General features: G+C 50.3%; 1 pseudogene; it reads right to left on the bottom strand.

Annotated features, from left to right (window-relative positions):
- Positions 1–4752: 4752 nt before the first annotated feature.
- Positions 4753–14293, bottom strand: LOC132075881 (protein ecdysoneless homolog; annotated as a pseudogene).
- Positions 14294–16105: the final 1812 nt, after the last annotated feature.

Raw genomic sequence — 16105 nt, 5'->3', positions numbered from 1 at the left:
AATAAGTTTTGCGTGTTTAAGACGTCTTCCAGAGAGTGAAGAGGGGAGAGAAGAAGCGCACATTTTGTTTTCAGATACTGCTCTCACTCCTCCACATTCCTGCTCCTGAACTGTGTTTTCTGCAGATGGACAGACAACGGGATCGAGCTCTCCTTGGCTTTTAGTTAGTTTAGCTAGCTGAGGCAAGGAAGTTCCCTGGACTCTTTTTTTCCTTTTTCCCTTTTTTCGGACCTGTTTGAACCTGCTCTGGAGTGAACACCCAGAAGAGCAGCACCAGCTCACACCTGCAGCCTGCCGGGCTGGGCCTGGGGCACAACATTTCCAGCACCAGAGGGACTGATGGGAGACTCAGTGAGCTGAACTGCAACCTGGAGGAGGACTTTCTCAGTTTGTCATCTCTTTTGGAGCAGCAAGGGGTTTTATTGTTTAATAAATAGTTTTTTTCCACTTTTCTCCAAGGAGGTATTTTCTCCCAGAATGCTTGCAGGGAGGGGCCAAATAATCTGCTTTCCTAGTGCAGCCCAAATTTGCCCTGAACCAGGACACTGTCACAAAGGATCTGACTGTCCTCCTGTGGGAGGAATCCCAGGCTGGAGCAGTGTAGGGGGATAGAACATAAGAAAATAAAGGTGGTGTAGAAAGTAATCTTGCCCCTAAGGAGTTGCAGCTGGGCCAATTAGCAAAGATTAGGAACAGGCCTGATTTTAACAGGCCACAGCTGTAACCAATGAAAAGAAGAGTGCTATAAAAGAGTGGGCTGGCAGGTTGGGAAGGGAACTGGAGTCAGTTGGCTGCTTTGTCAACAATGAAGAGTCAGTGCTCTGAGGAGCTGCCCAGGAGAAAACACCAAGAAAGTGTGAAACATCTGTGATAAGGAGACAACAGTATGGAACCCCTGTGATAAGATGATAACAAAGTACGGCAGATTTGTCTCCCTGAGGGGGAAGCAGTGACATGATGTGTCTGTAGCCCCTGCCCTCCTGTGTCACTGTGTGGGAAGGAGGGAGGGAGGGAATTGTGGATAAAGTTCTCCCAGGAAGGAGAGAACAGTGTGGAGAAGTTGCATTTTTGGGATTTGGCAGCCTACTCACTCCCTTGCTGGGATTTCTTTCATAATACATTCAATGGAAATTAATGGCCCCACTGCAAGCTTCTTATGCCCATGTTGGGTGAGAGATCTCTGGCTGCCTTTCTTGAGAGCCCCGAGCCTTTCCTGCTGTGTTCTGTTGCCTGCCCAGGGGCAGGAGCAGAGGCTCAGAGCGCTTTTGCTGGCCCCGGGCACCTGGCCTGGCCCAGCCCAGCCCCAGAATCCCTGCCAGCATTCCCTGCACCATTGCCCGGCCCCACGGCGGCTGCGGCTCCGCGGGCAGGCGGCTCCAGGAGTTCAGAGTGGGCAAAATGGGAGCGAGGGACAGGAGGCAGCTGGTGCCAGTGGGGGAAATGGCTTTGCTGGAGCTGGCAGGGACAGGAGGAGGGAGAAAGTGCTGCAAAGTAAATGTGGGAGAAAGAGGGACAAGGTGGTGGGGATGGCCATGGGGTAGGCGGGCATTTTGTTTTCCAGCTCTGTGTGAGGAAAGAAAGAGCTGTCAAATCCATCCAGGAAAAGAGAGGAGAAATAGCAGGTGGTGGAAATCGCTGACAATTGGGATTCATTTGATCTGCCTGAACTGCAAAAGCCAACAGTCTCTGAGCACCACCAGCGCTGTGATGTGCCTTGCCCTGCCCCTGCCCTGGCTGCAGCAGCCGCCTGTTGGGACGGGCCCTGTTCTCTAAAGGAGCTGCACCCAGGGACCATTGGGGCAGTGCTGGGAAAGAAGTGAGGAATGGGAAAGGGTGGGAAGTGTGAGGGGAATAAAATAGAATGGCATAAGAAAAAATGATAACAGAACTGCACCAGGAATGGCCACTGACTGCTGTCACTGACAGAGCTGCACTGAGGGACGGCCACACGTTTCTGTTCCCACACAGAAATGGTGGGACTTGCCTTCTCCTCAATAACCATCAGTGGCATTTCCAAGGCCAGCAGGTACACTCAGACATGTCCAGAATCATCGTTACAGGGGGAAAACTGGGGTTGGCATCAGCTGTGACAAACATCAGGAAGAGCACAGGAGCAGAAATAGGGATTTCCCAGCTCCCTCCCTGGGAGAACAGTATCAGCACAGGGACAGAAAATGCTGATAGAACATCCTTTCCCACTGCTCCCTGTGCTCAGCTGGAGGTGGCATCCTTTAGCTTGTGCTCTTCAGTGGTTTTCCCCATGGAAATACTGCAGAGGGTCACAGAAGATTTACTAGCATGTTAAAAAGAAGCTGAAAACCCAGGAAGGATGATATTTGAATAGGGACACAAGCAAATTCACATATCATATGACAGTTCAATATGGCTGCTGTGAGTATGCAGCATGGAGGACAGCTAGATTAATCTAGAATAGATTCCAAAACTGTTTGGCCTTATAACTGCAGGTAAGGTTAACAACCCTCACCAATTAAAAAATAAAGGAAGCCGGCTCAGAACTAATTTAGATCACCATCCCTGCCGGCACTGGGTATCGTGACTCCTTTTCCCCATTAACTACAAAGGCTTTCCTGGCAATCTCTCATTTTCTGCTTCCTACCTGTAACAGTGCTCAGGTGACCTGTGTGATCTCTCTGAATGAACTGAGCTTTCCCTTCACAGCAGCTCTGCTCTTCACTTGCCAGCCTCGTGCCCTTGGCAATTTCCATCTGGCAGCGTTGGCCTGCTGAAGGAGAGGCTCTGTTCCAAACATGCCCACTTTGCAGCAGTGCCCCACGATGGGATGTTCTCCTGCCTGGACTAATCCCTTTGCTTCTCAGCTCCAGCTGCAGCCCACAAACCTGGCAGCTGTTCAGGAGCCTCTGCCATGGCACGGCCCCACCCAGCTGATTGCCAGCCTGGCAGCACAGTGGGCACACATTGCCAGCCCTGGCCCTTGTTTCCATCCCGCTGCAAGGAGCCCAGTTGTTCCCCAGTGTTCCTGCAGGAACCCAGGCCCAGGGGTCTGTGGGGTTTGCAGGGGCTCTCTTGGGGGTACCTGGGGGTGTCTGTGGCATTGGGGAGGGGGGCCTGAGCTCTGGGGGTGTCTCTGGGGCTCCTGCTCTTTTCCCCTCATATTTCCCATCCTTTTTCCTCTCATGTTTCGCACCCTTTTCTCCTCACCTTTCTAGAGCTTTCCTGCTTCCTAAATGCCACCTTTACACCATTATGCCATCTCAATTTTTTCACTCTTCCCCCCTTTTCCTGCTGCCATTTTCCCCCCTTATTTGTCCTATTTTTCCCGCTTTTTTCCTGTCCGTTCTTCCCCCCTTTTTTTGATGCCTTTTTTCCCAATTTTTTGCCACTTTTTTTCCGCCTCATTTTTTTATTCTGCCCTTTATTGCTACCTATTTTTCCTACTTTGATTTCCCACCCTTTTCTGCAAATGTTTTTTACACTTTTTTTTTTCTTACCTTTCAGTGCCACCTTTTTTATCCAGCCCTTTTTTTTTACCCTCAATATCAATCCCTCAATGAAATCAGTGGGGGTTTCTACCAATTTAAACTCTAAAAAATAAGGGACAATAAAGATTCCTTGTCAATTTAAACTTAAAGAGGATGAAAATTGAAAATTGTTTGTTCTCATTTCAAATCTATAGAATCCCATCACAAAGGGTGTTCCCTGATCAATTTCAGTAAGAAAATGGGGATTCCCCATCCATTGATAGCCCTGAAATAATGGCCAAGGCAGGGTTCCTTTCCATTGATGCCCTCAGCATTGCAGGTGAATGGGGATTCCCCCAGGTGAAACACAGACAATAAGGGAAAATTAACCAGTTAAACAACTCCAGAATACACTGGGACAGAAATCCATTGAAAGGGAACCACACACCACTTTCCTTCCCTAATTAATTCCATCGGGCTTCCTTCACTAAAAACACTCTCAGAATTAAAAGTGGAGATGCCTGGTGTGTTACCTCAAAGCAGAGGAAGAGGCAGCATGGAAATGCTTCTTCTGCCATGGCAAACTCTGCTGGGAGCACTCCCAGAGCCCTGCAGGGCTCCCCTGGGAAGCTGCTGAACAAATGGAAAGAGCTGGGATGAGCAGAGCCCCAGAGAAATCCCAGCCCCACTGATGGAAAAGTCAGATTATCCAAGCAGCAACAGCAGCTGGAGTGTTTGCAAAAGAGCAGCTTTGTTCTGAGCCCAGCTTAGGAGTTCTCCTCATGCACTAAGGGAGTCCCTCCATCTATCTGGACCTTTTCTATAGCACAGGCCACACAGCAGTTCAATGTGATCATGTTCTTCAACTTAATTATGCTTTAAAGTATCTAAACTTGATCTAGCTACTCATCAGTAGAGAATTTTATGTATTTTCAGAGTAAATCACCTTCCCTGGTGAAACACCAACCCTTCCCAAGGTTCAAGTACCTCTGTTTTCCACCACTAACTGCTCATTAGCCTTGTCTCAATTAAAAAACCTCTGTTAACCCCATTTTTCCACCACAGATTTGTCTGAGTCTCTCTCACCTCTCAGCAGTCCAAATTCCTTGAAATTTAGCAGAACCTTCTTCACACTTCCCAGCTCTTGCTGTCCACCTCTAATCCCTGTCCAACCTGCCAGTGCTCTCCCTGAACTGCTGACAAAGTGAATTACACAACATCAGTGCAGGACAACTCATTAATTGCTGAATGAAAATAAAATAAAGAGAAATTAAGAAGCTGATTTGGACCCAGAAGGACTGCATTGCTGGTGTTTGTGTATCAAGAATTTCTATCTATTTTATTGCAAATTTAACTTGTTGAAACTAAAGTTGTCATATTTAAAATAGATTTTTCATCCCACATGAAAGCATCATGCTGCATGCCTTCCAGCCACATTTTCACTGAAAAAACCCCAAACTGCTCAGCCTGGGCTCACATCATGCCAGCAGTAGCTGTATATCAACATTCAGCAATAATGGAATTCATTCAGAAAATGAACAATTACAAAAATACTCTCACTCCAAGAACTGAGGAAGTTATGCATATCTTCAAAAAATTCAGTAATCATGTTGTATTTTTGATTTTATTGAAATAAAATTAAAAAATACTTCTGGCCAATATTTGTTCATTTGATCCAATTACTCTTCCTGCAATGTGGTATTTCCCCACCTGCCCCTGAAGGCAGCAGCATTTTCAGAACAAGAACTGCTCCCCACATATTGAACCCACTCAGCAATGGGTAAAAGGACATTTTAGAAACGTGGCAAATTGGAGCACTGATTGGTAAAATGGGAGAGAGGTTTTGTAATAAAAGAAAACATCATTTGAGTCATGCATTCAACATCATTTTTCAGTTTTCTGGAATTGTGTCAGCACTGGGAAAATCTCATTTCCACCCAAGACAGTGTGCAAACAGAAGCTTTTGCAGGTGAATTCCCTTTGCTGGAGTGACACATAATGAACAGAATGCTCCAAATTCAAACCTTTGGCCTCTTCTCCCCCATCCTGCTCGTGTGTCTGTGCTCCATCTCCCCAGCAGCCATGTCTGGTGCCAAGGCTCTCCCTGCCTTGCTCAGCTGCCAGTGAGCTCTGAGCTCTCAGGTAAATTCACCCCCAGGCTCTGTAAAATGCTCGAGGTGGGTCCTGCCAGGCCAGCCTGGGCACTGTAGGACTCGAGCAGGTTTGCCACCAGGTTCATGTCCACATCCAGGGCTGCCAGCTCAGCAGCCTCAGCTCCACAGTCAGGGCCAGCACTCTCACATGGGGCTGCTCCAACAGAACCTGCCTGCAGGGAGTACAAAGAGAAAGCTTCATCAAATTGCATGAGCAGATTTAAGGAGATAAAAAGGCAAACCACAGGAGAAAAGAAACAACAATTGTGCAGCCAACAAAGTCCAGTACACTCCTGAGACTTGACAGACAGGAATTCAGACACCAAATGCTCGTGCCAGCTGAAAATCACCACTGTTCATTACCCAGATTAGGTTCCAAGAGAAGGACACAAAGTGCTGCTGAGTCCTGGCTCTGCTTCCTATGGGAGAAAACTACAGGAACTCACAAATGAAGCTGCAGCTGCTTGCCCTACTACCAAAAACAGGGAAAAGATGGGCAAACTAAAACTAAGCCTTGGAAAAGATGGGCAAATTCCAAGCTTAGGTAAGTTTCAGTTTATAAAAAATGTATGATGGTGCAGGTCCAGCACACTTTGCCTGCACGTGGGAAGGTTCCAATCCCATTACTCAGAATGGCCCCTTGCAGCACATTTCCTGCTTGGAAATTACTGCTGCAAATCAGAGCCCAAGGCACACTCACCCCTCTCTTGTGGCTGCTGAAACTTTTCCCAAGGTTGCTCTGTGCCAGCTCACGGTCCATCTCCTCCATGTACGCCTTGAGACTGCCCACGAGCTCCTCAGGAGACACCTTCTGCTCCTGCCTTCCATTCCCAGCATCCAGCTCTTCATCATCCTCAGCTGAGAAACCAAACTCCTCCTCTTCATCCACATCATCAGAATCCAGCTCCTCCGAGTCTGCCCCTGCACATGATTTGGTGTCAGTACAACAGCAAAGAAATCAGTGCTGGCTTTTGTTTCAAAGAAAGAAGCAATCTCACCTAAAATTCTGTCCAGGGCTTTGGTAAAAGAATCCACATCAAAGGTAACCTGGGATTCATCAGATGACCTGAAATATAAAAATATTTTTAAAGAAATAAAGCTTCTATGCTTGCCTAAGCCTGACACAGGCACAAGCCATAATGATGTCTCTCAAGACAGGATTGAAGTTGGGACATTTGAATTTAAAAGTCCTCAGAAGTTTGAAGCCTGTGTGCATTAGACATCAAACAGTGAGTGGAAGAATTCTTGGCAGAAAAAGAGAAAAATTGTGAAGACCACAAAACCCAACTGAGGGACAGAGAGCAGCTCAGCTTGCAGCACTTGAACCTGCACCAGTGCCAGAATGGCACCAAGCTGATTTAAAGCAAGTACAGGGTCACTGCTCTGCCTTCGCTTCAGGCCCTGCTCAGCACAGCACCTTCAAACTCTGATTCTCTGCATCACAGAACCAAGCACAGGGCTGCAGCACAGTGCAACATTCCACACCAGAGCCAAACTCCAGGTGCTACTACCATGGCAATTCTGCTCCTTCATGCGTGGATACTTTGGACACAAAAGCCTTCATGCTCTCAGCAACTGTTTCCAAGTCATAGTTTTGCTCCTCCTCATTTGGGGAAGGAAGGGACTCATTTCTTGTCTCCTTCAGCATCTGATCCAGAGCACCTGGTGTCATATCCAGCCAGCTGTCATCTGCAAGGACACAGCACAGATCTGTTACTCTGCACAAGCCTGAGGCCCACAGGCCCAAACCAGCTGACTGACAGGGCTGCAACCATCCTGCAGCTCAGTTCTGCAGTTCAGCTCTTGTGCTGGTCCTGGCTCACACACAGCAAAGGCACAGAGAGGCTGAGAAGAACTGAGTGCAGATTTCTTGTCACTACTTACAAACTCTGCTTTGCAGAGCTCAAACTCAGAGAGACCATTCAGTCACTGAGAAGCCTTTGGCCACTCAGTGGAGGAAGAAAGGCTCACTCTAAACTGGGAGAGCCAATCCAGTGTTTAGTCTTGAGGAAGGCTGGATTTGCTCTCCCTTCACAGCTGTCAGCATTGCCCCTCTCCCCCCACAAATAACCATCTGTAATAGGAATAATTCCCCATCCAGCTCACCATCCTCTGCAGGAAGACAAGCTGCTTCTCTCTCCAATTCCTTCAGATCAATGGGGGTTGTCTGTAGTAGTGCCAGGATTTCATCACCTGGGCTCACTTCATCACAGCTGGAAGAAAAACCAAAATCAATTTACTGAAATGGATTCAATGGGATCACATGCTCTGCATTCAGGTTTTCACTTGAATTCTTCATTTTTCCTTCTGTGCAAACACATCAAAAAGGGAAATGAATCTGGGGAAGTACCAGAGCACTACCCAGAGCATTGGCCAAAACAGGACACAGTCAGTCCCTGCAACTCCCAGCTGATGGCTCCAAACCCATTGGTCATGGCTCTTTTTCTTTACATTTCATTTGCCTTGGTAAATATTAAGATTACCAGATCTGAAACAGCACAGACTGGAAACTCAAAAAATAACATCAAGATATTATGGGCTGGCAAAGCCTCAGATATTTCTGTAGTGATTTAGCTTTTGGATTTGATCTTCCAGAGAAATCCACAGCCAGCCCTTTGAGCAAAGGAGACAGATTACCCTGTATTCATTATTCACTGGGACTGCTTTTCAATGAAACTTTTCTACACTTTCTACAGTCAACCAAGCAAAAATTGCATTGCAGTCACCACTTGGAATCCACTTGGAAGAGTTCAGCATTTCACAAAACCAAGATAAAAGAGTTACTCAAGCCAGAACTTCTCCCAGTGGAGCATTCCAGAGGAATTAGTACTTGTGTGTCCTGCCCACAGCTCCCATGTTCAATGTGCAGTGGAGAAAAGGGTTCAGGTGTTTGTGACAAGGATTTCAAAGGTCACTTACAGGATTTGTAGGGTATATGACACTCATGAATTTCAAGCAGCTCTCACCTTTCTGGCACTGCAACAGATTGCTGGAAGTGATCTTCTGCCATGTGCAACAGCTCCAGGTACTTGGCTGATCCTTCCATTTCTCCCTATTGAATGCAAGTCACAGCCATGAACCCAAACAATTCCAGGCTTCCTAAGGGTGACTGTTGGTCACACAGAAGTGCTGAGAGAACCAAAACAACTAAAACCTCTTGGCCATCTACACTTGGAACTCAATACAGCCAAGGGGCACTCCTGTGTTTGAAGCATATTAAAGGATATTAACCTAAGAATCTCAATAAAGTTGTCCAATAGTATAACCTTCAAGTAGGTAGTCAATTTATGTCCAATTTATTAACTTCAAAGAAGTACTCAAAGGCATCTTTTAAAATAAAACCCCACAGAACCTCACCAGAACCCCCAGAACCCACAAAAACCACACACACACATGAAAATTACACTTGCATGGGCCCAGATAGGTCTATGGTGTTATGTATGGATCTTGAAGAATATTGAATTTTAGAGGGGTGGAAATGAAATGGAAACCAGTGAAATCAGTTACACCTCACACAATCACATGTGGGGGTTTTCTTCACTCAAGTGTATTTCTCCCCTTGCTTTAGATGAATGAATCAATCCCCACATCTTGCTTTTTCCTTTTTAATTTCCAAAATAAATTCCTTTCAAAGGGGAACAAACTGCACATTACTTCATTTCACACAGAGATAAGGATTCAAGCTCTGGCCCCACTACAATTCCTCACACAAGTTCAAGGGTTAAAATGTATTTTTCCTGCAATGTTTAAAAGCCAGACACTGAAATACTCACATACCTTGAAATAATCCTTCTCCTTCAAGCTCCTGAGGAATCTCTCCCACAGAGGACCCCTTAACACATTTCTCTTGGCATCAGGAGCCACTTTACTGCTCTTGGAGCACAAAATTTCAAAGCCATGAGCCTGCAGATAAAAGATGCAACAACAAGAGGTTCTCAAGGTGGGACAGACTTTGCTCACATTTCTCTGGACAAGCAGGCAACCTCCAGACAAGGACCCATTCCCTGGACATGCATGAGCCAAGGCCAAAATGCCCCAGGAATCATTACCAGCTTCATGCCCAGCTCGCAGGCTCTGTACTGAGGATGAGCTGGGGCGGGCAGGGTGTATCCACTGCGTCTGTCTGGAACAAACTGCTGCTGCACCAGCTGTGCATACAAACACCGAGTGAAAGTCACCTGCAACAGCCAGAGCAGAAACAAACACTCCCTGCAGCGGGACTGGGCTGGGGACAGCCAGCAAACTCCCTCCAGGTCACCAGAGTGCCTTTGAAGGCACCCATATTACAGGCACTGCTTGCGACTGCATTCAAAATATATCTTAGAAAGATTTTTCTGATAAATTGCTTTTCAGGCCGTATAAAGTTTGTCCCAAATTGAAATACCCACGTAAATATGAACTTTTGTCAGTATAAATACATTAGAAAAAACCCTCAGTGTTTTGCATTCGCATTAACAAGGTGTATTTTCAATTAAAATGACATTCGATTAAAAGATTTCAGCAACAGTTTTGAAGTCCAAAATTTGACTCTAAAGCTTCTTTTCAGGAGTCTAGTGGTACAACTCTGTAACAAAATGCATCAGATACAACAGTGCTCATACAACACTTCATAGAAGCTTTCCCAGAGCTGTGAGAGCACAGCTGAGAAGGTGAAAAGCCTGGCAGTGAACCACTGGTTAGGAGCAACTGCTCCCGTTGGCCGGCAGGGCTGGCAAACTGCTCTGATCACACAAGGAGATCAATTTACTGAGCAGGCACTTCAGCAGAGGAACTGCTATCATAACCTCTGGGTTCAGAAACAATTCTCTCAGGATGAGCCCCCTGAAAGTCCAGCCACACCCATCCAGAGCAGCTCTCAATGCAAGGAGCTGGAAATTCACGCCTACAGGAGCACACGGCAGGGCCGTCAGCGGCTCTGAGAGCACTTACCAGGGCCATCACTCGCTGCTCGGCAGGGAAGGCTCTGAACGGGCGCCGGCAGGCCCCCAGATCGCCCGGCTCCCGCAGGTAGAAGGCCTGGACGGCCGCAGCCACCAGGGACGGGCGCAGCCTCAGCACGGCCGCGATCCCGGCCGGGAGGAAGCAGCGGGCTCGGTGCAGCGAGGCCTGGATCTTCCCGGGATACCTGAGCGGCAACAGAGCGTGGGGAGGGCACTGCCCGTTAACCACTCCTTCTTCAGCAGGAGGCCCCTTCCCTTTAGTATTGACTGGGATCATGGCTCAGATTACTCTGCAGTTAAAACCTGGCCAGTCTAATGCCTAGAATGGCTGTTTCTATCATACATATTTATACAAGTGTACATGGCTCATAAAATTGAATCCCCCACATGGGTAAGATGAGTCCCTGTGGACTTAACCAACATACCCAGCTATCCAGTATTCTTTGCCATATTTGCTGTCAAATCCTTGCAAAAAATAAAGCACAGGGTGGAGCACAGCTGTGACAAGCTGAAGCCCTGACAATTCTGCTGGTGCTACATCTTAGATCAAATCCTCTTGTTCCTAAGGCACAGGGCTCCTAAAAGATCATGGAACTTTCAGAGGTTTCAGTCTAAGGAAGATGTGAAGGAAGAGTAACTCTTGTCATTGTCAGGGCTGGAATTACAGCAGTGAACCAGTTTCACATCCCCACACCACAGACTACAGGACACTGATCCCCCTCTTTCCAAGAGTGCCACAGAAAAACCTCCAGCTGCTGGTTTCTGAAAAGGAACCAACTTGATCCCATCTGCTGGGGAAACGCTGAAAGCCCAGGGAGCACAGACCCAAACCCCACAGCTGCAGGAGCCAAGGGCAGCCCCACGTACCCATGGAGGCGTTTATTGAGCGCAGCTCTGATGGGCTCTGCAGCCAGGAACTCCTCGGCGCGGGTGGATAACAGAGCCAGCGCCTGCGGCACCGTGGCACGGGGAGCAGAGAGGGCCCAGCCCTGCTCCCAGGGCTCCCCCGGCGCAATGATGTGCAGCTCTCCTTTGTAAAAGAACACCTGGCAGGCAGGAATGCTCCCGTCACACAGGGCAGGAGCACTCACACACAGCCATGGAACAGTTCACTGCACACACAAATGCATCTGCTTGGACACTGACAATAGAAAGGACAAATAGAGAACCAAGGCAGGAAGCAGCAGAGCTTTTCTAAAAAGGTTATTTGAGATGCCAGAGACCACGATAAAACCAGGAAAAATCCCTATTTGAACTGAAAGAAATTTCATCAAATATATCTTGTTTCCCTAACAAGAATAATTGTTACACATGTCTCTTCAACTGGAGAAGTGCTTCAGGAGAACCAGCACAGCCTAACTGCTTCAGAACATCCCAGGCATTAAAAAGCAGCATTTCAGGTGTCACATGTGACCTCTGCTGGGCCCTGATCCTAAGAAAAGCCCTGAATGCAACGTTCTCAACTCCCTCACTCTGTCTGTTCCCTCAAACAAAGGAAAGTATGAGCCTGACACCCCAGGTACACAGTTGCAATCCATTTTGGTGTTGTGTTCCAGCCCTTGTAAGAATCTTGGAGTAGGGGAAAAACAACTGAACAATTTTTTGCTAATGACCAAATTAATGACCTCCATTCTAATCCACTGCCATTAGCAACCATCCATATCCAGGGGAAGGTGTCTGCTCATTCTTTCACCTGGACCAGACAAAGCCTGTGTCCTTACAGAGACAGCAACACTCCAGCCCTGAGCATTCCCTACTCTGAGGGCAGCAAATCCTCTGGCCTAAACACTCCACAATATTGTAAAAAAATGGTTCTCGCAGAGCTTGAAAGTTCAGGTGGATACAGGAGTGCTCCTGAAGGGAACAACAGTCAGGGACAGACAGCACTCTGGATTTTCAGAGGCAGTCAGACCACTTGGCTAGAGGTGCAAGAGAAAACTCCAGCTGCTACACAAAAGGCCACCGGCTCCCCCTTCCCTGTAAAACTGTACACAAGTTTTACTCACCCTGTTTTCACTGTTGTCAGGATTCAGCCACTTTGGGAGAAAATCAGCTGCTTCTATCAAGAGAAACTCTCCATCGTTGTCATCAATACTGGCCAAGGAGAAATTGGAAATTCAGCAGGAAAAGCCTTGCAGAGCACAACAACACACTTCTCAATCCATGTCTGCTGGGGTTTTTTTTAATATTCATAAACCCATAGAAAGGCTTAGGTTAGATGGGACCTTATGGATCAACACCTCGTTCCAACACCCTTGCCACAGGCAGGCACACCTTCCACTAGCCCGGGCTGCTCCAAGCCCCCTCCAACCTGCCCTTGGACACTTCCACCGTTTCTGGGATGGGGAAACACCTCCAAGGATGGGCAGTGGTAAGACAGGACCTTCAGAGCACAGGCACTGCCCCTTGGCAGCCCTCCCACTAAAGCAGCTCAGCAGCACCCGCCTTACCTGGCTGCCAGCCCCGGCAACTCCCTGCTCATCTCCCGCAGCAGCTACACAATGAACCACTCATCCTCCACGTTATCCCCGAACACCGCGGGGCCGCCCAAGTGCGCCGGGATCTCGCCTGCACGGGGCACAGAGAGGAGAGGCGGCTCAGCAACGCCGTGCCCGGGAACAGATTGTCCACACGGGCTGCGGAGTCTCCCTCACTGCGGATATCCCAGACCCTGCTGACAGAATCTTGTGTCCTGTGCTCGGGGACGGCCCGGCTGCAGCAGGGAGGCGGCACCAGATGCCTCACTGGGTTAACCCGTGCTGTGACACCGAGAGTCGGGGAAGCCGCCGGGTCCCCCTCACACGCTCCCGGTTCCAGCCCGCCGTGTTCCCCACACACGCCCTCGGTTCCCGGCCGCCGGACTCTCCTCAAAAGATCCCGGTTCTCGGCCGCTGTGTGCCCCTCACATGGCCTCGGTTCTCCCTCACTCCTTCCCGGTTCGAACCCGCCGGGTGCCCCTCTCAGGCTGCCGGTTCCCGGCCACCGGGTCCCCCTCAAACGACCCCCGTTCCCCCTCACACGCTTCTGGTTCCCGGTCGCCGGGTTCCCCTCACACCCCCCCCAGTTTCCCTTCACACGCCCTTGATTCCCGGCCACCGGATTCTTTGCACGGCCCAGATCCTCCTCACAAGCTTCTGGTTCCCGGCCGCCGAATTACCCGCAAAAGATCCTGGTCTCTGGCCGCCAGCTGTCCTTCACACTCTCCCGGTTGCCGGCCGCCGGATCCCCTTCAAACGATCCCACCCCCCCCGGCTCCCTCTCAGACGCTCCTCGAGTCCGGCCGCCGGGTTCCCCTCACACCCCCTCGGTTCCCCCTCACACGCTGCCGGTTTCCGGCCGCCGGTTCTCCTCATACCACCCCCTACCCCACCCCCCACCCCAACGCCCCGCTTTCCTCTCACACGCCGTCGGTTCCCGGCCGCCGGATTCCCCTCACAGGCTCCCGGGTTCCCTGCCACCGGATCCCCCTCACGCTCTCCCGGTCCCCGGCCGCCGGATCCCCCTCACAGTCCCAGCGCTCCGGGCGCTCCTCCCGCCGCGCCTCCCGGCCCGCTCCCGGCTCACCGCGGCCCGGCACGTACCGCAGGCGGAACGGCTGCCGCTGCCACACGTAGGCGGCCAGGAGCGGGGCCAAGCGCACCAGGGCCAGCTCAGCGCAGCGCCGCAGCAGCGCCTCGCCGCCCGGGCCCGCCGCCGCCGCCGCGAACAGGCGGGAGCGCACCGCGTCCTCGGGCAGCGCCGGCCGCAGCAGCGCCTCCATCGCGCCGGGGCCCAAAGCGCTCCGCCCCCGGGGAGGAGCGGCGCGATGGCGGCGGCGGGGCGGCGGCGCTGAGGGTGATATCGCGATACGCGCGGAAACCGGTGCAGCCGTGAGTGGCCGCCGCTGCCCCGGTGCCCGGCGTGGCCCCGAGCCCCAGCGCGGTCCCGGTCGGGATCCCCCGGCCCCGCTCCCGGGCCTGCCGCCCGTGCTGCCCCCAGCACCGAGCAGAGCCCCGGGACGGCCCGGTCACCCCCTGACCCCGCCGGGAGATGGTTCCCGGCATTCCGGGTATTCCTGATGTTATGAATAAGAAGCTTGACTAGACCAATATTCAAGCAGCAATCAATTTATTATTTATTATGGTAAAGTATGGGTACACCGCTGGGTACAGTGGGGAAAGTTTTCCCTCCAACTGCACACCGATAATTGATGGTTACAGGTACTTGTAGGGGTACTTATCAGGTTTTTTTCAGCAGTTTCTATTTCCAGTTTTTTTCTCATCAGCAGTTTTTATTCCAAATTATTACATCACAATTCTATACACTATTGTGATTATAATTTCTCAGGATGTATCTCAAAGGAGTATCCCTAGGTGGTGACGGTCCGGTTCCCAAAAGAAGAAAGACGAATCCTATCTGGTGGAGTCCAGCTCTCCAGATGTGGATCCACCTTTTAATTGCAGAGACTCTAAATTTCATAACAGTGATGTCCAGCTTCCCTTTGGTCGAAACCATAAATCCTTGAGGTGATGTTCATCTTCCTTTCTCAAGCTGTTTTTCTCTGCTTCAATAAGGCATGAGATAAGCATATTTTCCTTTATATATATTTCAAAACTATAGTTTAGAGGATACAAGTAATATTCTAAAATTATAATTCAAAAGGTTATTATTGCAGAGCTCTTAATGAATTAAATGCAAGCAAAAAGCAACATCCTTAACACTTTAATTCCAATGCTCCTAAATCAAGCAGGGTTAATTGGAAACAGAAGATAGGTTCAAAGGCCTTTTTCCATGCTTTATTTTCCTCAGTTATTGTTAGAATTCACAGGTCTCCCATTGTCGGGGCCCACATTTCTCACTCACAAATACACACGTCGCCTGTTTGTACCTGACACGAAATACAGCTTTGTATTTCACAAGCTGTGACTCGTGCGCTCTGGCAACAGGCCCGGGATCCCGACAGGCTACCCAGCATGCTAACACCATCCTGTGTTCAGTTGCCCGACGAGAGACAAATTGTTTCGATTCTCGGGCTCGCTGTCGAAACCTTCCCGCTCGACTTGTTCTCCCACAAGACTGCCCCAGTCCGCGACCCAGGCCCTGCGCTGATTGGCCAAAATGGCTGCTTTCCGTGCGCTGATTGGCCAAAGCCGGAACTCGCACACCGCCGAAAGGACGGACTATGAATGCGCTGTGACGGGACAGGGAGCGTTCAGGACGTCCTATACGAGAAGCGGCTGTTCCGGACATTCCGAGGCGGCGGCGGCACCCGGACCCCAGCGAGGCGGCGGCGGAGCTCGGAGGCGGCTGCAGCCCAGGTGGGACCGCGGTCGGTGCTGCCCCAGCTCGGGGCTCGCTGCGGGCGGAGGGGGCCGCGGTGAGGGCCGGGGGGTTCTGGCGAGTTCCTGGTGCCGGCTTCCCCCGTGTGCCCCCTGCGCTGGGATCGCAGCCCAGGGAGCGGCTGCCCGCGCTCTCCTCCGTGCCCGGATGGCCGGCATGGAGCCGGTGCCGCGGCAGCGATGGCTCATCGCGGCTGCTCTCGCTAGGACGGAGGCGGCTGCTCCGTGCCCGGCACCGTTCCCGCCCGTGCGGC

Source organism: Ammospiza nelsoni, chromosome 8 (assembly GCF_027579445.1).
Source record: "Ammospiza nelsoni isolate bAmmNel1 chromosome 8, bAmmNel1.pri, whole genome shotgun sequence".
Taxonomy (NCBI): domain Eukaryota; kingdom Metazoa; phylum Chordata; class Aves; order Passeriformes; family Passerellidae; genus Ammospiza; species Ammospiza nelsoni.
Note: the sequence above shows the minus strand (reverse complement) of the source record. Positions and strands in the feature narration are given on the sequence as shown.